The sequence below is a fragment of the Chrysochloris asiatica genome, unplaced genomic scaffold, assembly GCF_000296735.1.
Source record: "Chrysochloris asiatica unplaced genomic scaffold, ChrAsi1.0 scaffold00267, whole genome shotgun sequence".
Taxonomy (NCBI): Eukaryota; Metazoa; Chordata; class Mammalia; order Afrosoricida; family Chrysochloridae; genus Chrysochloris; species Chrysochloris asiatica.
The window spans coordinates 2,387,163-2,393,611 of record NW_006408785.1 but is presented as its reverse complement, the minus strand read 5'-3'; positions in this window follow the sequence as shown (position 1 = coordinate 2,393,611).

The window sequence follows — 6,449 nt, the reverse complement described above, 5'->3', positions numbered from 1 at the left end:
ATTTATCCGAATACTGCTCATTGGTCCAATTTGTGAGGATTTTTGTTTTCTTTGCATTGAGGTGGAATCCATACTGAAGGCTGCAGTCTTTGAGTTCATCAGAAAGTGTTTCAAGTCCTCTTAGCTTTCAGCAAGCAAGATTCTGTCATCTGCATATCGCAGGTTGTTAATGAGTTTTCCTCCAACCCTAACACAACATTCTGCTTTATATACTCCAGGTTCTCAGATTATTTGTTCAGCATGCAGATTGCATAAGAGTGAAGAAATGATGTAAACCTGATTTAAAACCATGTAATATCCTCTTGTTCTCTTCCAATGACTGCCTGTTCATCTAGGAAGGTTAGTAAAAATATGTTGCTATAAAATCATAGAAATCTTTACCATAAAACACCAAATGTAAAAAATACAAAAATGTGAGGCTTTCTCTCAACATATCCTCCATCTAGGTCTATACACTTCTGAAGGTAGTGTTTTCGTCCCTTTAATCCTTCCCTGAAGTATTCTGGATGGGGTTCAGCATTCCACCTATGGTCTTATGTAATGTAGAGGCTCCGCAGGAAGCCTCCTTCACTGGGCACATTGTAGCCTTGTTTTTCCAAGGTTGTGCATACGTCAATATTTCATTATTTACCTCTGTCTCATAGGACACCCTTTGCTATCCTCCAAGAATGAACGAGTGTATTGTTATAATAGGGGGGAAAATTCTTGGTACCACTTTCCTGGTCTTTTTCCTTACCAATACAGTTTTCAAATCTCTGAAAAATTTTTCTCTAGTAAGCCCCTCTGTGATTATCCTGTGTCCTTCAAGAAGATCTGTCAAGATGAACCCTTTGTAATTCAAAAAAACAGTCACCCTAACCTCCTGAGCTGACCTCTCTGCCTTGAATTTTCTGAAGTCACAGTTTTGATTGGGCCTTGCTCTCTGTATCATATTGGTAAATCAAAGACTCATCTCTGGTTATGATTCGTTCCATAAAATCATCAGCATTCACTTCAGTCTTGCTTACAAGACTGATAGAAAGATCAAGTCTTTGAGCTAGCTGATCTTTGCGAAGCACTTATTAAAAAATTTTTAATTGTTGTTGTTAAGTACCAATGAGTTGATTCGGAATCATAGCAACCCTGCATAGGGTTTCCAAGGAGAGGTTGATGGGTTAAACCACCTAGATTGCAGTTAGCCGTTCAGAGCTTATCCTACAGCATCACATCAGGACTCTTTTTTCTCGAGGAAACCTTAATGAGACTAAGAAAAGTAAATTAATGAGGTAACTTGTCTCAAGCCATCAGCAAATTACAAAAACATGCTTAAACCAGTTTTGTTTGAAATACACCTGTGCATGTATGAACATTTTGACTTATCATGACACTGTAGGATCAGCACCGGACATGAACCACAAGGTCAGCAGCTCAAACCCACCAGCTGTTCCTTGGAAACCCTATACAGGGTTGCTATGAGTCAGAACCAACTAGATGTCACTTAACAACAAAAAGAAGTATGTATAGTTTCTGCATGAGTACCATTAAATAAAATGGATTGCCCATTCTTATCCATAATTTGTCATAATCCACACAGTTGGATGCCTTTGCATAGTCAATAAAACACAGGAAAACATATTTCTGGTATTATCTGATTTCTACTGAGATCCTTCTGATGTCAGCAATGATAAGCCCTCATTTCACTTCCTCTTCCAAATCTGGCTTGAATATCTGATAGTTCCCTGTAGACGTGCTGCGGAAATCACTTTGAAATTATCTCTGACAAAATTTTACTTTCAGGTGATATTAACAATACTACTGTGATATAATTTGCTCATTCCATCAAATTTAGATATTGGAATGGGCACAAATCTGAACCTCTTCCAGTTAGTTGACCAGGTAGCTGGTCAAATTTCTAGGCATAGACAAGTGAGTACTTCCAGCATAGTGGCCACTTGTTGAAATATCTCAAGCAGTATTCCATCAATTGCTGAATCCTGGTTTTTCACCAATACCTTCAGTGCAGCTTGGACTTCTTCCTTCAATACCATTAGTTCTTAATCATATAGTACTTCCTGAAATGGTTGAACGCCAGCCAGTTCTTTCTGGAACTTCTTTGGTCTCATGCACTTTTTAAAATTTTCTTTACTTTCAACTTGTACTTGCATATGAGCTATTTATGATCTGTTCTTCAGTCGGCCCTTGGCCTTCTTCTGATTAGTCTTTTTCCATAGACACAGTCAATTAGATTCCTGGGTATTTCATCTGTTAAAGTCCAGTGTATGAAGGGGCTTCAAAAAGTTCATGGAAAAATGTAATGAAAAGACATAAGACTTTGTCGACAAAATTTCTGACACTTTTTATATAGTTACCATTCATATTATTTAAAAAGGGTCTTTCCAATGAATTGGTCATTGGTCCTGAAAAATCCTATTTATGCATTCTCTGCTATGGTTTGTGTCACTTATGCTATATTTTCCAACAGCTGATCCTTCTTCTTTGTTTCTAGTTTTCACATACCAATCAATAGTAATTATCAATACATTTTAATTGCATGTTTGATAAATTTCAGACTGAAGAAGTTAGCAAAAAAATCTTTAATGTCTTCATCTTTGCCTTAGTAGCTGGTGTGTAAATTTAAATAAGAGTCCATTAACTGGTTCTCCTTACAGGCATATGTGTGTTAGTCTATCACTGACAGATTTATACATCAAAAGTCAGGAAAGATCTTAAAATGTTCTTTTTTCCTAAAAAAAAAATTTTTTTAATTGTGATGCCATTCTTCAATTTGTCACTCCTAGCATATTAGACCACATGGTTGTCAGTTTCAAAATGGTCAATGTCAGTCCATTTCTGCTCACTAGTGCCTAGAATATCTATCTTCAAGCATTCCATTTTATTTTTGGCCACTTCCAATTTTCCTAGATTCATACTTTGTACATTCCATGTTGTGATTATTAATTGATGTTTGCAGCTGTTTCTTCTAATTTTGAATCATACTATATCAGCAAATGAAAGTCTCCAAAGCTTTTACTCCATCCACAACATTAAGGACAACTTTATTTAGGATAAGCACTCAACTGCTAATCACAAGGTCAACAGTTCAAACCCACCTGCCACTCCACAGGAGAAAGATGATGCTTTTAGTTCCTTAAGGATTTACAGCCTCAAAAACCTTATATAGGGTCGCTATGAGTCAGAATTGATGAGATGGCAGTGGGTTTTCTACTTTGAGGAGATGGCTTTTCTCCAGTTGTATTTTGAGTGTCTTCTAACTTGAGGGTCTCATCTTCTAGCACTAGATTAGGCTAGTGTTCCACTGCTATTCATAGGATTTTCACTGGCCAATTTTTTTCAGAAGTAGATTGCTAGACATTTCTTCCCAATCTGTCTTAGTCTGGAAGTTACTCCGAAATTTGTCTCCTCATGAACCTGCTGGTATTTGAATTATCTGAGGCATAGTTTCCAGTATCATAGCAACATGCAAGTCCCCAGAGTACTGAAATCTGACACATGAGTGATGTATTACATCATAATCGCCTCTATAAAAGACATTGTCACTTAAATTAGTATGTCACTCTCCTGTTGAATAGATACATAAACTACTAAACACGTCCCACCTTTATTGTTAGGACTATAGCTTAGTATAAGATCTCAGCTAGAATTTACTAAGTGGTTAGCAAGACAGAAATGTTAACTCTGTACTCATTTTATGTACCTAACCTATCTCAGAGAAGAGAATGTTTCTGAAAACCCCCTTTTCAGTTTGATTAGGGTTTAGAATGTTTTTTCTGTGACCTTATGCCAGAGAAGTTTTCTCAGCAGCACTACATCAACTAGAATAAATATGTTTTGTAGAAACATTTTTTGGAGGGTGCTTGTGTTCTATGTAAAGTTGTTATTTGTCAGCATGGAAGCTCAACAAACCAGTTAGCTCATGTCCTCTTGTATTCCCCCTGATCATTTCCCTCCAAATTTCCAGAATTATGTGAGAAGTATTCACTTTGTACGCCTTCCTTTGTAAGATAACAATTTGACCTAGAGGTGTCAGTCAAGAATAGAATCATAAAATGCGACTAAACAAGGCACTTGAGAAAAAAATGGAGGGTCACTGTTCAAGTCAGCGTGGCAAAGGAATGAATTTACTACGAGAAGTCATCAGGTAACAAGTAGGTTGGAAGCTATTCAATTTTCTCTCTAGAGAAGTCTTAAACTCTTGGGAGGGCTAGGGAAGGAAAACAGACTTGTTGATCCAAGAGGCTCTTCAAGTCTCTCACAACTTAAGTGTGGAAATGTCCAAAACTAACCATTGAGATAAAGTACGACAAGGCAGCTTCGTAATAGGCAGTGACAGCTTCCTCTAATATCATATAAAATCTGCAACAAAGAAATGTAGAAACCATCACACAGATTCGAGAGACCGGGAAATAGCTAATGGAGCAATAGATTCATCATATTGATTGGCCCATTGATTTTTTCCCCTTTTTAAGGGCCCAATTTTTGATCCTATGCCAGAGATGCTTTAAAGAACTTAAACAAAACTTACACCAAATCTTGCCATGGCCTCCCGGGACTCCACAAGCTAACTTCTCTGTTGTCACAAGTGCAGTTACATAAGCGAATCTCCTCCAGGAGAAATTACAGATTCTGGACCCAAAAAACTGCTAACCATACCTAATTAAGAACCCCATTGGGAAGGGAAGTTAGGAAAAGCCTAAGTGGTAAGTCTGGATGTTTAGGACAATATGACATGAAGAAAAAGACGTTGTAAAAGGCTAACAAATGCTGAGGGATTCTTATCTCAGCACAAGAAGTATGGATGAAACACATTCAATTTCTATGATTCCAACACACATGTTCCAACCTCATCAATTTCTTAACCTGTTAATTCTCAGACTCTGTTGTGCTTAATAATTTGGAGCATTATTACAAAGGATGACTCTAGCATTCTTTAGATTCTTCAGAGAACCTGATTCAATATGGAACAGGGCCTAGGAATCTACATTATAGCAAGATGATACCTACATAAGGATAATCTTTGAGAAACATTGTAAACAGATTCATAGAAAAGCTTTGCCTGGTGACTGTTCTAGACTAACTGGAGTGGTACCAAATCAAAGTTCTTAAATATTTGGGTGCTGATATTGTTGTTGTCATTGTTAAGTGTTATCAAGTCATTTCCGACTCACAGTGACCCTATATAGGGTTTCTGAAGAGCAACTGGTGGGTGTGAGCCACCGACTTTGTGGTTCAAACAGATATTGCAGCCCACTGCTTATCCTACAGCAACACACATCCCTTTTTTGTTGTCTGTTCTTTCTGCTATGTGCTAGAAAGCCTCTTTCCGAATTACGATGAACAGAAATGCATAAAGAATGGTATGGTATTAGTTAGAAACCTTTGATTGTAAGTAGCAGATGCTGACTAAAGAAAGCAAAACAAAATAACTTTAATATGAGGTTGAAATAGCTTCTCATGGCGTTCTCCAACCTTGTAAAGCACTTGCATGAGAAACTGGACACTAATCACAACACTCTACATCCTCGTGTCTGGTGCGCTCTCTTTGCAGATTCTTCCTTATCTCTCATTTTACAAGGCAGGATATGATTCCCCAGTTAACATGCAAGGGTTCCTCACATTGAAACGGAATATTCTAGTCCCAACCTAGCTTGATTACTATCTATGGTATAATCAATGTGGATTCAAAGCTATCTTTAGATCAGGGTCCCATATGAAGGTTGGAGAATAACCTTGTGGGGAGGGAATATTGAGCATATTAAGTTTCAATACTAGTCTTTTGGGTTTTCTTTCTACCTCAAATACACAAGTAATGCAAAATGTAGCCTCAAACAAGGAATCAGTGGTCCATATATTGTTATTTCTTAGACAGAAAATTGAAAAGATGGACAGGGCTTGGTCTCAGCACAAGGTCAACTAAGGCGTAGTGTCAAGTGGATGAAAATTGTATTTGATTTCCCTTATTTTCTTATTCCAATTTTTTTATAGTGCACAATGTCTACAAGTGTGGCACAGTAAGATAAACACTGGACTGCTCAAGGTCAGTGATTCAAACCCATCAGCTGTTCTTCGGGAGGGAAACCCTTTACAGAGTCGCTGTGAGTCAGAACTTACCGGAAAGCATTTAACAAACAAATGTCTACAAACTTACTCTCCCTTCCACTGCAATCAGTACTCAAAATCCAAACTCACTGCCACAGAGTATTTTCTGGCTCATAGTGACTCTTTACAGGGTTTCCCAGGTGGGTTAAATCGCTGACCTCAAGGTTAGAAGTCCAGTGCATATCCTACAATGCCACCAGTCTTTTAACCTAATATGGTGTGGTGCTGTAGGATAAGCACTAGACCACAAGGTACATTTGAACCTCAAGACAGCAGTTCAAACAAACCAGTTGCTCCTCAGAAACCCTATACAGGGTTGCTGTGAGCTGGAACCAGCTTGACAGCACTTAATA